This window comes from Pseudophryne corroboree, chromosome 2 (genome assembly GCF_028390025.1).
Source record: "Pseudophryne corroboree isolate aPseCor3 chromosome 2, aPseCor3.hap2, whole genome shotgun sequence".
In the NCBI taxonomy this organism is placed as follows: domain Eukaryota; kingdom Metazoa; phylum Chordata; class Amphibia; order Anura; family Myobatrachidae; genus Pseudophryne; species Pseudophryne corroboree.
In genome coordinates, this window is record NC_086445.1 from 80,101,818 (window position 1) to 80,122,644 (window position 20,827).

At 45.4% G+C, this 20,827-nt stretch overlaps 2 long non-coding RNA genes across 2 annotated transcripts; both read right to left on the reverse strand.

The window, feature by feature from the left end:
* Positions 1 to 1,057: 1,057 nt before the first annotated feature.
* On the reverse strand, positions 1,058 to 10,578 carry LOC135050519 (uncharacterized). Its single transcript, XR_010241644.1, has 3 exons — positions 10,452 to 10,578; positions 2,500 to 2,521; positions 1,058 to 1,197 (listed from the first exon to the last, which is right to left on the reverse strand). It is a non-coding gene; the product is annotated as an uncharacterized LOC135050519 (long non-coding RNA).
* A 171-nt stretch (positions 10,579 to 10,749) lies between these two features.
* LOC135050520 (uncharacterized) lies at positions 10,750 to 12,556 on the reverse strand. Its single transcript, XR_010241645.1, has 4 exons — positions 12,132 to 12,556; positions 11,759 to 11,778; positions 10,909 to 11,023; positions 10,750 to 10,824 (listed from the first exon to the last, which is right to left on the reverse strand). It is a non-coding gene; the product is annotated as an uncharacterized LOC135050520 (long non-coding RNA).
* Between the last annotated feature and the right edge of the window lie 8,271 nt (positions 12,557 to 20,827).

Sequence of the window (20,827 nt, forward strand, 5' to 3'; positions counted from 1 at the left end):
CAGGCGAAATCATGGACAGTGCGCGCCAAAGGCGCGCATCAAAAATGTAGAAACGTTGCTTCGTGGGGAAGGGGCGCGGCCACATAATAGTGGCAATTCGCATTACACCACACAGTAGTGCAGCTAATACACACTGCACCAGGTAGAACCACCAGTTCTGCACCAGGTAGAGTGTAACTTTCACACCACAAATCATTGTGTCATTAGGCTGCCTAACAAAGTGAAGCATGTGATTTGTAAGTGCAAATATGAAGACTACACAGGCACAAGTGTAAAAGACCAACAACATACTAAACTCCACTCTGGTCTAACTGTTTCCCACAAAACCGAACACATATAAAGCCTGTTGTCCTGGCAACCCTGTCGACCAAATGAGTGTCGACCTACAGTGGACACACCAAACATTGGCTACATAAACACTGTACATATAATTTCACTCTCAAAAATGGAAAAGCAACATGTAGACGATGAATAATCACACAAATAGTTGTCCTTGTTACAAAAATTCCAACAGTACAACACTGCATGTTTTGTCATTGTAAGTGTAAGTAGGTTTTGTGTTTTTTGTTAACATGCTAAAACACTTACTTTCCTCTGCAACATGATGGCTTGCAGGAAACACATCAGGGGCTTCTTGTGCCCACTCACTGGGTGGGGAAGGCGGCTGGATGGGGGAAGGCGGGTGGATGGGGGAAGGAGGAGGGATTGGGGAAGGAGGAGGGATGGGGGAAGGAGGCTGGATGGGGGAAGGAGGCTGGATTGGGGATTTATTTTCAGAGGGTGGGTCTGATTGTGAGGGCGAGGGGTGCGGAGAGAAAGTTAAGCCAATAGAGGGTGAGGGGGGCTGAGAAGGGGATTTTGAAGTTGAAGGAGAAGGGGTATGGGAAGGAGGAGAAGGGGTGACAGAAAGAGATGGAGAGGTGGGGTGAGAAGGGGAGTGGAAAGTGGAGTGGGCCTGGGAAGCTGAGGGGGCGTTGGAAGCTGAGGGGGACTGGGAAGCTGAGGGGGACTGGGAAGCTGAGGGGGAGTGGGAAGTTGAGGGGGAGTGGGAAGCTGAGGGGGCGTGGGAAGCTGATGTGGACTGGGAAGGGGAGGGGGATTGAGAAGGGGAGGGGGACTGGGAAGGGGAGGGGGATTGAGAAGGGGAGGGGGACTGGGAAGGGGAAGGGGGCTGCGAGCTCTGCCGTTGTTGTCGTCCTATAATGTGAATTATTAAAAAATATAGTTATCATGTTAAATTACATAGTAAACATTTTGAAATTTCACTGTTCTGTTCCATGTAAAAGACTAATTTTAATTTTTGGGAAAAAAAATTACATTGTAAAAATCTCTTCATGTTGCTCACATCAAAATAAATGAGTCCAAAGTATTATTTTGAAGCTCATTTCTTAATCTCTTCCATTGAGTCATATTGACTGGTCTAGGCAACCTCACCAGATCACTATTCCAGGCACCTTATTATATAGACAGCACTGATCTAGATTTTGGGGACAGTTACCTTCCTGGTTATTAATTCTGTAAAACATTCACTTGTTTGGTGGCACTTTGCTACAGTCAGTACTGTTTGCCCTAACCACACACACTGTCCTATTTTCAAAAAAAGGACACTCTTGGTTGAAATTAGCCTACCACTTAGTGTAAATTGTGGGTAATTCCAAGGGGATTACTGCAGGAATTTAGTTTGCAATTGGCCAAAACCATGTGCACTGCAGGGGAGGCAGATATAACATGTGCAGATAGAGTTAGATTTGGGTGGTTTATTTTATTCTGTGCAGGGTAAATACTGGCTGCTTTATTTTTACAATGCAAATTATATTGCAGATTGAACACACCCCTCCAAAATCTAACTCTTTCTGCACATGTTATATTTGCCTCCCCTGCAGTGCACATGGTTTGGCCCAATTGTTAACTAAATTCCTGCTGCAATCAACTTTGAATTACCCCCATTAGCACAATTTATGCTAATAATCTTATGTAATGTAACTTACTTCGTGTATGCATAGTTCGTATTTGCTGGCGGATCTCCGCCAACAGATCGGGAGTCCTCCTGCGGAGATCACTCCACCTCCTCTCAAGTTGAATGATTGTCCGCCTGCTGCGGACGCGAGTCCGCAGCAGGCGGCGGACCTCTGCGTAGGCTTCGCGCTTAACCCGATTGGGGATGAAGCGCCCAACGCGGCCTACGCGGCGGTCCATCACCGCAACCAGCACGCGGAGCTCCCGCCTGGTGAACGGTGCTGCACGCATCACGGCAATGGCGTTTTCCTTATTTGGGCATATATTTATAGTGTCTGTTAGCATGTGATTGGTCCAAAATCTATGTTGTCATTTCTAATAACTTTATTGATCTTTGCAATGCTGTGAAGAGCAGAGTGTTATTTCGCACGAGCGGAAATACGCATTAGCAGAAGCAAATATTTATCATAAACCAAAAAAAAAACAAACAGACACAGAGACACACAGTTTATTTTAAATTACTATACATATATGTGTACTCACCACAGTTTGTGTGATCATTCAGCTGGACAGTCACAAAGTGGGCAACATTGAGTATCATTTGTTTGTGTGTTTGTTTACATAATCAGGATTTGAGTAGAGATGAGCGGGTTCGGTTTCTCTGAATCCGAACCCGCCAGAACTTCATGTTTTTTTTCACGGGTCCGAGCGACTCGGATCTTCCCGCCTTGCTCGGTTAACCCGAGCGCGCCCGAACGTCATCATGACGCTGTCGGATTCTCGCGAGGCTCGGATTCTATCGCGAGACTCGGATTCTATATAAGGAGCCGCGCGTCGCCGCCATTTTCACACGTGCATTGAGATTGATAGGGAGAGGACGTGGCTGGCGTCCTCTCCGTTTAGAATTAGAATAGATTAGAGAGACACTTGATTTACTAATTTTGGGGAGCATTAGGAGTACTCAGTAGTGTACAGTGCAGAGTTTTGCTGATAGTGACCAGTGACCACCACTTTTATTTATAATCCGTTCTCTGCCTGAAAAAAGCGATACACAGCACACAGTGACTCAGTCACATACATACCATATCTGTGTGCACTGCTCAGGCTCAGGCCAGTGTGCTGCATCATCTATATATATTATATATCTGTCTGACTGCTCAGCTCACACAGCTTATAATTGTGGGGGAGACTGGGGAGCACTACTGCAGTGCCAGTTATAGGTTATAGCAGGAGCCAGGAGTACATAATATTATATTAAAATTAAACAGTGCACACTTTTGCTGCAGGAGTGCCACTGCCAGTGTGACTAGTGACCAGTGACCTGACCACCAGTATATAATATTAGTAGTATACTATCTCTTTATCAACCAGTCTATATTAGCAGCAGACACAGTACAGTGCGGTAGTTCACGGCTGTGGCTACCTCTGTGTCGGCACTCGGCAGCCCGTCCATAATTGTATATACCAGTGACCTAACCGTGGTTTTTTTTTCTTTCTTTATACATACATACTAGTTACGAGTATACTATCTCTTTATCAACCAGTCTATATATTAGCAGCAGACACAGTACAGTGCGGTAGTTCACGGCTGTGGCTACCTCTGTGTCGGCACTCGGCAGCCCGTCCATAATTGTATATACCACCTAACCGTGGTTTTTTTTTCTTTCTTTATACATACATACTAGTTACGAGTATACTATCTCTTTATCAACCAGTCTATATATTAGCAGCAGACACAGTACAGTGCGGTAGTTCACGGCTGTGGCTACCTCTGTGTCGGCACTCGGCAGCCCGTCCATAATTGTATATACCACCTAACCGTGTTTTTTTTTTCTTTCTTTATACATACATACTAGTTACGAGTATACTATCTCTTTATCAACCAGTCTATATATTAGCAGCAGACACAGTACAGTGCGGTAGTTCACGGCTGTGGCTACCTCTGTGTCGGCACTCGGCAGCCCGTCCATAATTGTATATACCACCTAACCGTGGTTTTTTTTTCTTTCTTTATACATACATACTAGTTACGAGTATACTATCTCTTTATCAACCAGTCTATATATTAGCAGCAGACACAGTACAGTGCGGTAGTTCACGGCTGTGGCTACCTCTGTGTCGGCACTCGGCAGCCCGTCCATAATTGTATACCACCTAACCGTGGTTTTTTTTTCTTTCTTTATACATACATACTAGTTACGAGTATACTATCTCTTTATCAACCAGTCTATATATTAGCAGCAGACACAGTACAGTGCGGTAGTTCACGGCTGTGGCTACCTCTGTGTCGGCACTCGGCAGCCCGTCCATAATTGTATATACCACCTAACCGTGTTTTTTTTTTCTTTCTTTATACATACATACTAGTTACGAGTATACTATCTCTTTATCAACCAGTCTATATATTAGCAGCAGACACAGTACAGTGCGGTAGTTCACGGCTGTGGCTACCTCTGTGTCGGCACTCGGCAGCCCGTCCATAATTGTATATACCACCTAACCGTGGTTTTTTTTTCTTTCTTTATACATACATACTAGTTACGAGTATACTATCTCTTTATCAACCAGTCTATATATTAGCAGCAGACACAGTACAGTGCGGTAGTTCACGGCTGTGGCTACCTCTGTGTCGGCACTCGGCAGCCCGTCCATAATTGTATATACCACCTAACCGTGGTTTTTTTTTCTTTCTTTATACATACATACTAGTTACGAGTATACTATCTCTTTATCAACCAGTCTATATATTAGCAGCAGACACAGTACAGTGCGGTAGTTCACGGCTGTGGCTACCTCTGTGTCGGCACTCGGCAGCCCGTCCATAATTGTATATACCACCTAACCGTGGTTTTTTTTTCTTTCTTTATACATACATACTAGTTACGAGTATACTATCTCTTTATCAACCAGTCTATATATTAGCAGCAGACACAGTACAGTGCGGTAGTTCACGGCTGTGGCTACCTCTGTGTCGGCACTCGGCAGCCCGTCCATAATTGTATATACCACCTAACCGTGGTTTTTTTTTCTTTCTTTATACATACATACTAGTTACGAGTATACTATCTCTTTATCAACCAGTCTATATATTAGCAGCAGACACAGTACAGTGCGGTAGTTCACGGCTGTGGCTACCTCTGTGTCGGCACTCGGCAGCCCGTCCATAATTGTATATACCACCTAACCGTGGTTTTTTTTTCTTTCTTTATACATACATACTAGTTACGAGTATACTATCTCTTTATCAACCAGTCTATATATTAGCAGCAGACACAGTACAGTGCGGTAGTTCACGGCTGTGGCTACCTCTGTGTCGGCACTCGGCAGCCCGTCCATAATTGTATACTAGTATCCAATCCATCCATCTCCATTGTTTACCTGAGGTGCCTTTTAGTTGTGCCTATTAAAATATGGAGAACAAAAAAGTTGAGGTTCCAAAATTAGGGAAAGATCAAGATCCACTTCCACCTCGTGCTGAAGCTGCTGCCACTAGTCATGGCCGAGACGATGAAATGCCAGCAACGTCGTCTGCCAAGGCCGATGCCCAATGGCATAGTACAGAGCATGTCAAAACCAAAACACCAAATATCAGTAAAAAAAGGACTCCAAAACCTAAAATAAAATTGTCGGAGGAGAAGCGTAAACTTGCCAATATGCCATTTACCACACGGAGTGGCAAGGAACGGCTGAGGCCCTGGCCTATGTTCATGGCTAGTGGTTCAGCTTCACATGAGGATGGAAGCACTCAGCCTCTCGCAAGAAAACTGAAAAGACTCAAGCTGGCAAAAGCACCGCAAAGAACTGTGCGTTCTTTGAAATCCCAAATCCACAAGGAGAGTCCAATTGTGTCGGTTGCGATGCCTGACCTTCCCAACACTGGACGTGAAGAGCATGCGCCTTCCACCATTTGCACGCCCCCTGCAAGTGCTGGAAGGAGCACCCGCAGTCCAGTTCCTGATAGTCAGATTGAAGATGTCAGTGTTGAAGTACACCAGGATGAGGAGGATATGGGTGTTGCTGGCGCTGGGGAGGAAATTGACCAGGAGGATTCTGATGGTGAGGTGGTTTGTTTAAGTCAGGCACCCGGGGAGACACCTGTTGTCCGTGGGAGGAATATGGCCGTTGACATGCCAGGTAAAAATACCAAAAAAATCAGCTCTTCGGTGTGGAGGTATTTCACCAGAAATGCGGACAACAGGTGTCAAGCCGTGTGTTCCCTTTGTCAAGCTGTAATAAGTAGGGGTAAGGACGTTAACCACCTCGGAACATCCTCCCTTATACGTCACCTGCAGCGCATTCATAATAAGTCAGTGACAAGTTCAAAAACTTTGGGTGACAGCGGAAGCAGTCCACTGACCAGTAAATCCCTTCCTCTTGTAACCAAGCTCACGCAAACCACCCCACCAACTCCCTCAGTGTCAATTTCCTCCTTCCCCAGGAATGCCAATAGTCCTGCAGGCCATGTCACTGGCAAGTCTGACGAGTCCTCTCCTGCCTGGGATTCCTCCGATGCATCCTTGCGTGTAACGCCTACTGCTGCTGGCGCTGCTGTTGTTGCCGCTGGGAGTCGATGGTCATCCCAGAGGGGAAGTCGTAAGCCCACTTGTACTACTTCCAGTAAGCAATTGACTGTTCAACAGTCCTTTGCGAGGAAGATGAAATATCACAGCAGTCATCCTACTGCAAAGCGGATAACTGAGTCCTTGACAACTATGTTGGTGTTAGACGTGCGTCCGGTATCCGCCGTTAGTTCACAGGGAACTAGACAATTTATTGAGGCAGTGTGCCCCCGTTACCAAATACCATCTAGGTTCCACTTCTCTAGGCAGGCGATACCGAGAATGTACACGGACGTCAGAAAAAGACTCACCAGTCTCCTAAAAAATGCAGTTGTACCCAATGTCCACTTAACCACGGACATGTGGACAAGTGGAGCAGGGCAGGGTCAGGACTATATGACTGTGACAGCCCACTGGGTAGATGTATGGACTCCCGCCGCAAGAACAGCAGCGGCGGCACCAGTAGCAGCATCTCGCAAACGCCAACTCTTTCCTAGGCAGGCTACGCTTTGTATCACCGCTTTCCAGAATACGCACACAGCTGAAAACCTCTTACGGCAACTGAGGAAGATCATCGCGGAATGGCTTACCCCAATTGGACTCTCCTGTGGATTTGTGGCATCGGACAACGCCAGCAATATTGTGTGTGCATTAAATATGGGCAAATTCCAGCACGTCCCATGTTTTGCACATACCTTGAATTTGGTGGTGCAGAATTTTTTAAAAAACGACAGGGGCGTGCAAGAGATGCTGTCGGTGGCCAGAAAAATTGCGGGACACTTTCGGCGTACAGGCACCACGTACAGAAGACTGGAGCACCACCAAAAACTACTGAACCTGCCCTGCCATCATCTGAAGCAAGAAGTGGTAACGAGGTGGAATTCAACCCTCTATATGCTTCAGAGGTTGGAGGAGCAGCAAAAGGCCATTCAAGCCTATACAATTGAGCACGATATAGGAGATGGAATGCACCTGTCTCAAGTGCAGTGGAGAATGATTTCAACGTTGTGCAAGGTTCTGATGCCCTTTGAACTTGCCACACGTGAAGTCAGTTCAGACACTGCCAGCCTGAGTCAGGTCATTCCCCTCATCAGGCTTTTGCAGAAGAAGCTGGAGGCATTGAAGAAGGAGCTAAAAGGGAGCGATTCCGCTAGGCATGTGGGACTTGTGGATGCAGCCCTTAATTCGCTTAACAAGGATTCACGGGTGGTCAATCTGTTGAAATCAGAGCACTACATTTTGGCCACCGTGCTCGATCCTAGATTTAAAGCCTACCTTGGATCTCTCTTTCCGGCAGACACAGGTCTGCTGGGGTTGAAAGACCTGCTGGTGACAAAATTGTCAAGTCAAGCGGAACGCGACCTGTCAACATCTCCTCCTTCACATTCTCCCGCAACTGGGGGTGCGAGGAAAAGGCTCAGAATTCCGAGCCCACCCGCTGGCGGTGATGCAGGGCAGTCTGGAGCGACTGCTGATGCTGACATCTGGTCCGGACTGAAGGACCTGACAACGATTACGGACATGTCGTCTACTGTCACTGCATATGATTCTCTCAACATTGATAGAATGGTGGAGGATTATATGAGTGACCGCATCCAAGTAGGCACGTCACACAGTCCGTACTTATACTGGCAGGAAAAAGAGGCAATTTGGAGGCCCTTGCACAAACTGGCTTTATTCTACCTAAGTTGCCCTCCCACAAGTGTGTACTCCGAAAGAGTGTTTAGTGCCGCCGCTCACCTTGTCAGCAATCGGCGTACGAGGTTACATCCAGAAAATGTGGAGAAGATGATGTTCATTAAAATGAATTATAATCAATTCCTCCGCGGAGACATTGACCAGCAGCAATTGCCTCCACAAAGTACACAGGGAGCTGAGATGGTGGATTCCAGTGGGGACGAATTGATAATCTGTGAGGAGGGGGATGTACACGGTGATATATCGGAGGGTGAAGATGAGGTGGACATCTTGCCTCTGTAGAGCCAGTTTGTGCAAGGAGAGATTAATTGCTTCTTTTTTGGGGGGGGTCCAAACCAACCCGTCATATCAGTCACAGTCGTGTGGCAGACCCTGTCACTGAAATGATGGGTTGGTTAAAGTGTGCATGTCCTGTTTTGTTTATACAACATAAGGGTGGGTGGGAGGGCCCAAGGACAATTCCATCTTGCACCTCTTTTTTCTTTTCTTTTTCTTTGCATCATGTGCTGATTGGGGAGGGTTTTTTGGAAGGGACATCCTGCGTGACACTGCAGTGCCACTCCTAGATGGGCCCGGTGTTTGTGTCGGCCACTAGGGTCGCTAATCTTACTCACACAGTCAGCTACCTCATTGCGCCTCTTTTTTTCTTTGCGTCATGTGCTGTTTGGGGAGGGTTTTTTGGAAGGGACATCCTGCGTGACACTGCAGTGCCACTCCTAGATGGGCCCGGTGTTTGTGTCGGCCACTAGGGTCGCTAATCTTACTCACACAGTCAGCTACCTCATTGCGCCTCTTTTTTTCTTTGCGTCATGTGCTGTTTGGGGAGGGTTTTTTGGAAGGGACATCCTGCGTGACACTGCAGTGCCACTCCTAGATGTGCCCGGTGTTTGTGTCGGCCACTAGGGTCGCTAATCTTACTCACACAGCTACCTCATTGCGCCTCTTTTTTTCTTTGCGTCATGTGCTGTTTGGGGAGGGTTTTTTGGAAGGGACATCCTGCGTGACACTGCAGTGCCACTCCTAGATGGGCCCGGTGTTTGTGTCGGCCACTAGGGTCGCTAATCTTACTCACACAGCTACCTCATTGCGCCTCTTTTTTTCTTTGCGTCATGTGCTGTTTGGGGAGGGTTTTTTGGAAGGGACATCCTGCGTGACACTGCAGTGCCACTCCTAGATGGGCCCGGTGTTTGTGTCGGCCACTAGGGTCGCTAATCTTACTCACACAGTCAGCTACCTCATTGCGCCTCTTTTTTTCTTTGCGTCATGTGCTGTTTGGGGAGGGTTTTTTGGAAGGGCCATCCTGCGTGACACTGCAGTGCCACTCCTAGATGGGCCCGGTGTTTGTGTCGGCCACTAGGGTCGCTAATCTTACTCACACAGCTACCTCATTGCGCCTCTTTTTTTCTTTGCGTCATGTGCTGTTTGGGGAGGGTTTTTTGGAAGGGCCATCCTGCGTGACACTGCAGTGCCACTCCTAGATGGGCCCGGTGTTTGTGTCGGCCACTAGGGTCGCTAATCTTACTCACACAGCTACCTCATTGCGCCTCTTTTTTTCTTTGCGTCATGTGCTGTTTGGGGAGGGTTTTTTGGAAGGGACATCCTGCGTGACACTGCAGTGCCACTCCTAGATGGGCCCGGTGTTTGTGTCGGCCACTAGGGTCGCTTATCTTACTCACACAGCGACCTCGGTGCAAATTTTAGGACTAAAAATAATATTGTGAGGTGTGAGGTATTCAGAATAGACTGAAAATGAGTGTAAATTATGGTTTTTGAGGTTAATAATACTTTGGGATCAAAATGACCCCCAAATTCTATGATTTAAGCTGTTTTTTAGTGTTTTTGGAAAAAAACACCCGAATCCAAAACACACCCGAATCCGACAAAAATAATTCGGTGAGGTTTTGCCAAAACGCGTTCGAACCCAAAACACGGCCGCGGAACCGAACCCAAAACCAAAACACAAAACCCGAAAAATTTCAGGCGCTCATCTCTAGATTTGAGGATATAAAACAAATAAGGACACTATTTAGCAACATTACAGTATTTTGTTTTCTAACCAAACATTGTAAGCTTAACGTGTTAGCGGATTTTGACGATAAGAAAAATTACACATTCCAACACAACAAAAGCATTACACAATCACTTTACAATATCATACAAAATGTCAACATTTAAAAAAAAACATAAGCATACTGTGCTTTTAAATATTTTTAAAAAGAAAATATCAAAACACTATACCTGAAATATTCGGCAACAATCCTTGCCCTGACTTGGCTCCCCCTCCGTGTAACACTCCCCCCACCGAAGTGTCGAACAACCCCTGGCTCCTCATCAGGCAATTCCTCTGCCTGAGGAAGCTCTACACTACTCCTTACCGCAATATTATGTAGTATTGCGCACAGGACCACTATTTTACTTGCCATCTCCGGCGAATACATGATGTCGCCACCAGTGCGGTGGAGCACACGAAACCGCCCTTTAAGGACACCAATTGTGCGCTCCACCAGCTGCCTAGTGGCAGTAAGCGCGGAGTTAAATGCCATCTGTGGTCCTGGCCTGGGATTACGGTAAGGAGTCATGAGCCAGGGGGTGCAAGGATATCCACGGTCTCCTGTTGGATGAAAATCCAAAAATTAGAAATAGTATATTTGTAAAGTTACATTTTTTTGATAAACAAAATTTAGCAACAACTCACCCAATAACCACATGTCTGCTCGTTGACTTGATCTTAATCTCTGCCATATCCCTGATTGTCTAATGACATATGCATCATGTGAACTTCCAGTAAACTTGGCATTCAGGGAAAGGATCTGGAGGGATGGCCCACAAACAACCATTACATTCAGAGAATGAAACAGTTTCCTGTTTCTATAAATTTCTTCATTATGTCTTGGTGGCTGAATAGCAACATGTGTGCCATCCACAACCCCAATAACATGTGGGAAGCGACTACCACCTTCCTCAAATTGCCGCTTCACCACATCTAGGGCACCAACATCCAAAGGCATATCAATGAATTGCTTCACCCGCTTTAGGAAAGCCTGGCAGACACGCCGCAGGACCTTACTGAACTGGCCCTGCGACATGCCAACCAGGTCTCCCACAACATGCTGATATGAGGCTGTAGCTAAAAAATGTAACACAGCAAGGAATTGTGTCAATGGTGGTATTGCTGTAGGATACCGAATTTCAGACTCCAGATCACTCTCTATTATGGAGAGAGTGTCTAGGATTAGATGTGGTGGCAGCCTGTATCTACGCACCACCACATCATCTGGCATCCCAAAAAGTAGGACACGGGTTCGGAAAATTGGTGGCCTAGCACGCCTCCGTTGCCTTGGTTGATGAGGAGCCGGTTGTGGTTGTGGGGCTGGCGGTTGGGGTGGGAGTGCTGGCGTGGGTTGGGGAGGTAGGGCTTCGGCTGCGATAAATATTGACATAACACACTTTTTTGAGAAAAACAAAAAAAATGTTGAATAATACAAAAACAAAGTTACAAAAATATACAAACAATAAATGTTAAAAAAAATGTGGGGTCAACTTACTGCAGGAGCGTACATTTTTTCTGAGTTCAATTCAGGAACAAAATGAAAAAAAAATTAGAAAAAAAAAAATTATTAATAATTGTCAAAAAAATACATATTTCATTTAGAAAAATCCCAAAAAAATTACTTACAACATTTCAGAGCATCAAACACATCACAAACACCAAATTAAAAAAAAAAAATTAAACAAAATATAAAGAAAACTAATTAAAAAAAAAAACCATTTAGTAGCTAGTCCTGGAAAGAAAAACACTACTTTGCAGATCAATCCTGGTAACCAAAAAAAAAATGTATTTCCCAAATGGAAAACAAACATAAACACAACACTTTGAACAAACACAAACAGGCACCAACACAGGCCAAGGGCACTTACCTGCTCAAAAATAAAGAAAGTCTTTGTGTTCTCTAGCACACAAATAAATCAACAAATCCAAGGGTTATGTCACCCAAAACAAAGCACCTACAAGAGAACACAAATGACAGTCAAAAACAGCATACAGACCATTAAAACAAACAAGCACAAACACAGGCCAAGGGCACTTACCTGCTCAAAAATAAAGAAAGTCTTTGTGTTCTCTAGCACACAAATAAATCAACAAATCCAAGGGTTATGTCACCCAAAACAAAGCACCTACAAGAGAACACAAATGACAGTCAAAAACAGCATACAGACCATTAAAACAAACAAGCACAAACACAGGCCAAGGGCACTTACCTGCTCAAAAATAAAGAAAGTCTTTGTGTTCTCTAGCACACAAATAAATCAACAAATCCAAGGGTTATGTCACCCAAAACAAAGCACCTACAAGAGAACACAAATGACAGTCAAAACAAAGAAGCCCAGGTTTATTTTCAAAAATGGACTTGCCAAATATATATGTATTTAAAAAATTAAAAAAAAAAAACATTTAAAAAACACTTTTACATCAAAAAATTAACAAGACGATTTCCAGAATACTCACAAACGAAAAAACGCCAAAAAAATGCATCACTGTCTATATTCAAAACGCAAACGAAAGGACAAAGGTATGCTTGACAATTACTCACTCTGCAAATTCCTCTAGCACCTTCACGCACAAGCCAACAAACTCAAGTGAAACTCCAAACTACCTACACTCACAGCGTGCAAAGTAGGCCCTTAAATAAGCAGTGCAATCATTAACCAGAATAACAGTGTACACCTGTGTGAATTAACGATTCGCACGTAGGTATATGAGCGCACACACCTCGGCGTACAGACGTCATCACAAACATGGCTTCTCGTGAGCAAATCGCAGCAGAGATAGACCGCATTGCAGAGCAGCAGATGGCATTGCAGCAAAAACGCCTAGAGTGCCAAAGGCGCATGTTGGAATACGCCTCTGCGGATGTTGAGGCAGGACCTAGTACTCTGCAAATGTCTGCTTCTGAACCACAACAATTGAGTGGGGATACCCTGCCACAGACACATAGTGACCAAACTGAGGGAGAATTGGCTTTAGCCACACAAACACAACAGACAGAAGCTGCTAGTGAGGAGGAAGATGGTGATGAACAACAAGAAGAAACCTCACAGGCTACCTCCAGACGAAAAAAAAGACAGCCTGCATTCACTAAGAGGGAGTTGCGTGTCTTGGTCACGCAGGCCATGGCCAAAATACATAGAGGGCCAAAAAACATGGGGGCTGCTTCAAAAGAACGCATCTGGAGAGACATCACAAAATCTGTGAATGAAGTTGGCTCTGTCGTCAGAACATCGCAGGAAGTGAGACGACGGTAAGTGCATCTTGACAATCCTTTTTCTGTGCTAAGTTGTCCAAAAAATTTAGTTACATGTGATGTTATGTCTAGCAAACACAAGCAGAACATGTGTGCTATATATTTACTTCGAACAATAATAATACTCAACTTTGTCCCTCTTTCACAATACATATGTAGGTGGGCCGACTTCAAATCCCGCCTGAAGGCAAAGAGGGCTGCGGAGTGGAATGCCTCAAGGGCTACAGGTGGAGGACCATCTGTCGCTGTGGAGTATACAGACTTGGAGGAGATGGCGATGGCCTGTGTCAGTTATGAGGAGGGCCAAGGGGTGTCTCATATGGACACGGACCTGCCTGAGATTCTGACGGGACATGACTTGGAAGGTAATTTTAAACATTTTTTTGTCTGTAATTTGAACTGTATTTATAATAATAAACTAATTTTGTATCCTACTTTTTTCCCACACATTCTTCTATTTGCTTGCCACAAAACACAGCACAGGGGGGTGATCCGTTTGAGTCACAGGACGGTTATGTGGTTGAGGCTGAGGTGGAGGGACCTAGTGAGTCTGGCAGTGTGGGCCAACAAATCCCACCTCTGCAGGTTCCTACTGGCCCCCCCACCCAACCCTCTGCTATCCCGGAGATCCTGCTTGAAATCGCTAGGTATGGTGAGAGCCTAAATCGGTTTCAAGACGGGGTCATCCGGGAGGTAAGCCAGATAGCTGTCCGGCTCACTGAGCACCGAACCTGTGTTGAGCAAGGTGTTGCTCAACTCTGCCAAGGTCTGGCAGAGATCAGGCAGGGCCAAGAACAACTTGCCTCCTCATTCCAAACCCTTGCAAATAACATCTTGCAAGGGCTCCAGGCCATCGCTGTCTCCCTTGCCCACAGTGGCAGAGAGCCACCCACATCGGCTCCCTCCCCTGCCCCTGCCCAGGAAGAACAGCCCACTGGGCAGGCCCAACGAAGGTCGCTCCGCAGACCTTCCAAAGAAGAACAGCCTCAGGCGGGTAGAAAAAGAAGAAAATGATGTCTCTCCAGATGGGAAGCACCCATGTTTTTGATGTTGCCTCTATGTATTTTTGGAGTTGGCTTGTGTGACCAGAATGGATAACTCCCTCTTAGTGAAATGTATTCTTTCTGTTTGGATGTATTGTAGCCTGTGAGTTTCTGTGTATAAACACCAGAGCCATCTTCCTCTTACTAGTGTGCTATGTATTGTTGTGTTTGTGTGGTGGATCCTAATTCTTTCTCATTTGGTTTAAAATTTGTGTGTGGCAGGGTGTGTCATGTTTTATTTATGCTTTAAAAATATACTTTTGTCAGAAGCAGAATTTTGCAGAGTACTGAGTTCTGCTATCTAATGATTGTCAGTGCCATCTGCTTGCTGCTTGGTCCATCTCTGCCTGTGCGACTCACGTGGAGTCATGTTTAAATGTTGTGAAATATTATTATAGTAATAAAAAATATATTTTACAAATTTGAGCAGTTTCTTCAAGGTAATGCAGTTCAAGAAAGATTAGGTCAGCATATAGACACTTGTAGACCAATCTGCTAATTCTCCTTAAAATTTGAAAATAAAAACACAAAAAAGGTATGCTTTGCACCACACTTTAATGTCCATATTAAGTAAACAGACACGACGCTTTTTAAAAATATCTATGGTCAACAGGACATCATTTCAAACATTGTCAGATATTATAATCAAATATTATTGTGACTTTTAAGACTACATTAAAGTGTATGCTGCATTATGTGGGTGTTGGTTTATTTGTAAAAAATGTTGCAGATTTCAAACACTTTCACAAATATTTTCACTTGCTTGTATTTGGGAGTCTTACACACATTAAAACTAGTTTTACAAATGCTTACACAACAAATTCAACAAAAATCACACCCTTATTTGGCAGTGTGTGAGATTTATATGTGAGTAGAATAAACATGTGATGTGTGTTCAGACAATTGCTGGTTGGTAACTTTCATCTGCTCATTAATTAACAAGTAATTGGACATCAGATGAATGTGATATCCAATTAACTGCTAATTACTGCATACACACTTGTACCAGTACTTCGCAAATGTAGAGTAACTGCAGACCTACTCGGCTGCTGCGTGAATGTTGCTACGGTTTCCTATGTTAGTTTTAACAGCGACAATGTTTATTTGCGAAAAACACGCCCATTGCGAGCTGCATACTCCCACACTGTACGCCCACTTTCACGCCCATGTCGGAGCATTGCGAAGTCTCGCCTCCGCCACGCCCACGCCACTCCTCGTTTTCGTTTGCCAGTTACGGCTTTTTTTTTTCTGAGTAATTTTGCCCAGTTGTCGTACGTATGTACTCGCGCATGCGTAATCACGCATTTGCGCATGCGCAGATACTTACATTTTGTACATTTGCGTTGCGAAGACTCTTAGCGATCAACTCGGAATGAGGGCCGTTATACACAAAAGTACTCCCTGGCACATGTGGGTATATATAGTTTGTGTGTGTGTGTGTGTGTGTGTGTGTGTGTGTGTGTGTGTGTGTGTGTGTGTGTATATATATATATATATATATACTGTGTGTGTGTGTGTGTGTGTGTGTGTGTGTATATATATATATATATATATATGAGATATTCATATATATATATATATATATATGAGATATTCATATATATATATATATATATATATATGAGATATTCATATATATATATATATATATACTTATATATACATAATATAATAATAATAATAATTTTATTTATATAGCGCTCTTTCTTCAATAGGACTCAAGGCGCTTAACAGATACATAGCATAATATAGTACAGAAAATAATGAAGTACATTTTCTTAAAATAGAGAAGCATGAAGATACTAAAAGGGACATTTATGGGAATGCTTGAGTAAACAGGAAAGTCTTGAGTCTACTTTTGAATGATTCTATAGTTGGGGCCTCTCGCACTGTGCGGGGAAGTGAGTTCCATAGAGTCGGAGCCGCATGACTAAAAGCTCGACCCCCAGATGAATTACGGTAGATTCTAGGTACTGCTAAAAGTCCTTCATCTACAGATCGCAGTAATCGAGTGGGGCAGTATGGGGTCAGAAGCTGTTTCAGGTACCTTGGGCCCTGGTCATGTACGCTTTGAAACTCAGTAAGCCAATCTTGAAGATGATTCGCCAATCAGTAAGCCAATCTTGAATATGTGTGTATTGGTATGTGTGTATTGATATATATATATATGTGTGTGTGTGTGTGTGTGTGTGTGTGTGTATATATGTGTGTGTATATATGTGTATATATATATATATATATATATATATATATGTGTATGTGTGTATATATATATATATATATATATATAATCACATTATAGTGTGTCCGGCGCACCTTGATTTGCTTGGCCCGATGCTCCAGGCTCCCAATTTTTTTTATTTTATTATATTGAGGGATATAGCATATGGCAGCGACAAATTCTGTTTCTGGAATATGGGGGTCAGTAATGCTGTCAGTAGTATATGGGAGTCACAGATGGTGTGTGTGTGTGTGTGTGTGTGTGTGGGGGGGGGGGGGGGGGGGCACCACTGTCTATATCGCCTCCGGGCACCTGGTATGAACTTACGCCTCTGCCCCCAGCCGTGCCAGCTACACATGATATGCCCCCCAGCAGTGCCAGATGCACATGACATGCCATGCCCAGCAGTGTCAGATGCACATGACATGCCCCCCTAGCAGTGTCAGATGCACATGACATGCTCCCCAGCAGTGCCAGATGCACATGACATGCCCCCCAGCAGTGCCAGATACATAAATGCCCCCACAGTGCCAGATACATAAATGCCCCCACAGTGCCAGATATGCCCCCACAGTCCCAGATAGATAAATGACCCCACAGTGCCAGAAATGCCCCCACAGTGCCAGATACATTAATGCCCCCCACAGTGCCAGCTATGCCCCCACAGTCCCAGATAGATAAATGACCCCACAGTGCCAGAAATGCCCCCACAGTGCCAGATACATTAATGCCCCCACAGTGCCAGATACATTAATGCCCCCCACAGTGTCAGATATGCCCACACAGTGTCAGATACATTAATGCCCCACCACAGTGCCAGATACATTAATGCCCCCCACAGTGTCAGAAATGCCCCCGCAATGCCAGAAATGCCCCCACAGTGCCAGAAACATTAATGACCCCCACAGTGCCAGATAAATGCCCCCACAGTGCCAGATATGCCCCCCACAGTGTCAGATATGCCCCCCACAGTGTCAGATAAATGCCCCCCACAGTGCCAGATAAATGCCCCCCACAGTGCCAGATAAATGCCCCCAGTGCCAGAAATGCCCCACAGTGCCAGATACATTAACGACCCCCACAGTGCCAGATAAATGCCCCCACAGTGCCAGATAAATGCCCCCACAGTGCCAGATAAATGCCCCCACAGTGCCAGATAAATGCCCCCACAGTGCCAGATAAATGCCCCCACAGTGCAAAATGCCCCCCACAGTGCCAGAAATGCCCCACAGTGCCAGATACATTAACGACCCCCACAGTGCCAGATAAATGCCCCCACAGTGCCAGATAAATGCCCCCACAGTGCCAGATAAATGCCCCCACAGTGCCAGATAAATGCCCCCACAGTGCCAGATAAATGCCCCCACAGTGCCAGATATGCCAACACAGTGCCAGATAAATGCCCCCACAGTGCCACATATGCCTCCAGTACCTGCTGTGCCGACTATGAGGGAGGAGGAGTGCTGCTGTGCGATCCGCTCCCTAAAACAGAACTGTGAGCGCTGTGCGGCGCCGGTGTCTGACATCCGGCGCCGCATAGCGCGCACAGCTCACTGTAACAGACAGGAGGCAGCGGCGGCGTGGGAGAACAGCTGCTGCAGGCTTCAGGACCAGGGCCGGCTCCAGGCTCTGACATAGCGGCGCCAGCGTGCGGCGCCCTTTAAGGGTGGCGCCCTGCGCGGCCGCTCGAGTTGAACATGCCTCGAGCCGGCCCTGCTTTCAGTCTCCGGTTCTGCACATGCACCCACTCCTGAGACTCATGGGGAATCTAGGGCTAAATGTAATAGCCTGCACGAAGCAGGAAGTGCAGGATTTTGTGCGAGTCTGCAAAGATTTTTAAAGCGCCAATCATTTCCAAGACAAAGCTGACCTGGTTATGTGTAAATGATTGGCGGTTTCAAAATCCGTCCAGATCCGAATGAAATCCAGCACTTCCTGCTTCTCGCGGGCTATTGCATTTAGCCCGTAGTCTTTGTTCTGTGTCCAAATAACAGCGGCTGAACCGGGGTAAAGCCCTGATTTCAGGGGAACTGCTGTTCCGCCCCCAGCTAGTAGTGCCCCATGGCATGTGCCTAGTCTACAAATAGAACTTCCCATTGCTGCCAAGCTACAGATGTGTCCCCGTTCATTTTACTGGAAATCGCTTGGTGTGTACTTACGCATCACGGCAGCGATTTTCTGCAGCCTGCTGTGTCTCGTGGCAGCGTGCGTACGCACCATTCATTCCTATGGAAGTAGGTGCATACGCATATGCCCATGGACATTTGTGGTCACACCAGCCCTGTTTGCTGTGAATACCGTTAAAGATGAGCGTGAACACATCTGTATATGGCCTGAAACTAAAACATATGCCCACCTGTGGACGGGGCCGTAGAGAGCGATAATGGGTAAGGTACATTATTCAGCCATGTGTCTGACTGAGCAAGGACTGAGATGCCCACTTTGCTGACAATCCCGAATTGTGCTTCATTACACGTAACCATCAGTCACACTATTGCTAGGTGCAGATTCTACGTCAGAGTACGGCCTCCAATGTGAGTGAGAGATTAACCAGGTCAGTGACACGCCTGCTACACTCCATAACGGGTGTGGATCATTAGATCGACAGTGTCTAGGTCGACCTACCACAAGTCGACAGGGTTTCTAGGTCGACTTGTGGTAGGTCGACAGGTCAAAAGGTCGACATGAGGTTTTTTTGTGTGGTTTTCTTCGTAGAGTGACCGGGAACCCCAATTAGTGCACCGTGTCCACTTGCATGGCTTGCTTCGCTCGCCATGCTTCGGGTAGTCCACGTGGATAGTTAAGTATGAAAAAGTTTAAAAAAAACATTTTTTTTGGTTGAAAAACTCATGTCGACATTTTGACCTGTCGACCTAGCACATGTCGACCTATAAACCCTGTCGACATTCCAACCCTGTCGACCTAAACATTGTCGACCTAGACAGTGTCGATCTTCAGACCGGATCCCCTCCATAACATGGGACATCTTCGTGCATCTGACTAGCCACCTCCCATTCCAGACACTTTGCACATCCTGCATCTCCCGTTATTACTGCGCCTTTATGTAAACACCGTGGGCCACATGCACTTTGTGACTTAGGTGCATACTACTACATACTGAGACTGATGCTATAATTTATGTTTAATTATATTAAGTACATTTTAACTCCATTTCCCTTCTATGTACTCCCCTTATGAAACCACACACCGCCGCATTCTTATTTTCCATTGGTCAAAGCCGTGCTGTAGCTCATAATCTGTCAACGTTTTCTTCTTTACCTCAGTAACTGATCAAGAAAAAAAAAAAAGGGCATTTTGTTTCCCCCAGCACCCTAAATGAGACCAGTAACCAGATATAAATCCCACACAATATTAGAATTCAGAGATCTCGGTTACATATATTTGCGCAAATGTATGAATAAGCCCCAAAGCCGCATCAAGGCGTCTCTGTATATTTGGGGTCCCTAGCGCTATACCTAGGTGCAGGGTGTGGCACCCCAAAGCACCAGCATAATCCAGAAAGCCCAGGGCAGCATACCAGTGAAACAACTATAGTGTTAATAAATTAGTGTTAGGAAGCCGAAGCTATAAAGGTGATACAAAAATGAGATGTAATTAAAATGGAGAAAATAAGATTTTACTCACCGGTAAATCTATTTCTCGTAGTACGTAGTCGATGCTGGGACTCCATAAGGACCATGGGGAATAGCAGCTCCGCAGGAGACTGGACACAACTAAAGAAAGCTTGAATCAGAATCAGCTTTAGTGGCCAGGTATACTTACGTATACTAGGAATTTGTCTTCGGTTTGCTATACAACAGCCAAGTAGGTAACAGGTAAGCAGGTGTGTGTGTGTGTGTGTGTGTGTGTGTGGGGGGGGGCAAGTAAAGTTACACAGATAGGTATATCGTAGGGACACAGGTGAGTTACATGTACGTCTAGTCAGTCAATGTTCAGGAGTTCAGCAGGCGGACAGCTTGGGGAAAGAAACTTTTGAGGCTTCTGGTGGATCTGGCGGGGACAGCCCTGTAACGCCTGCCTGAAGGA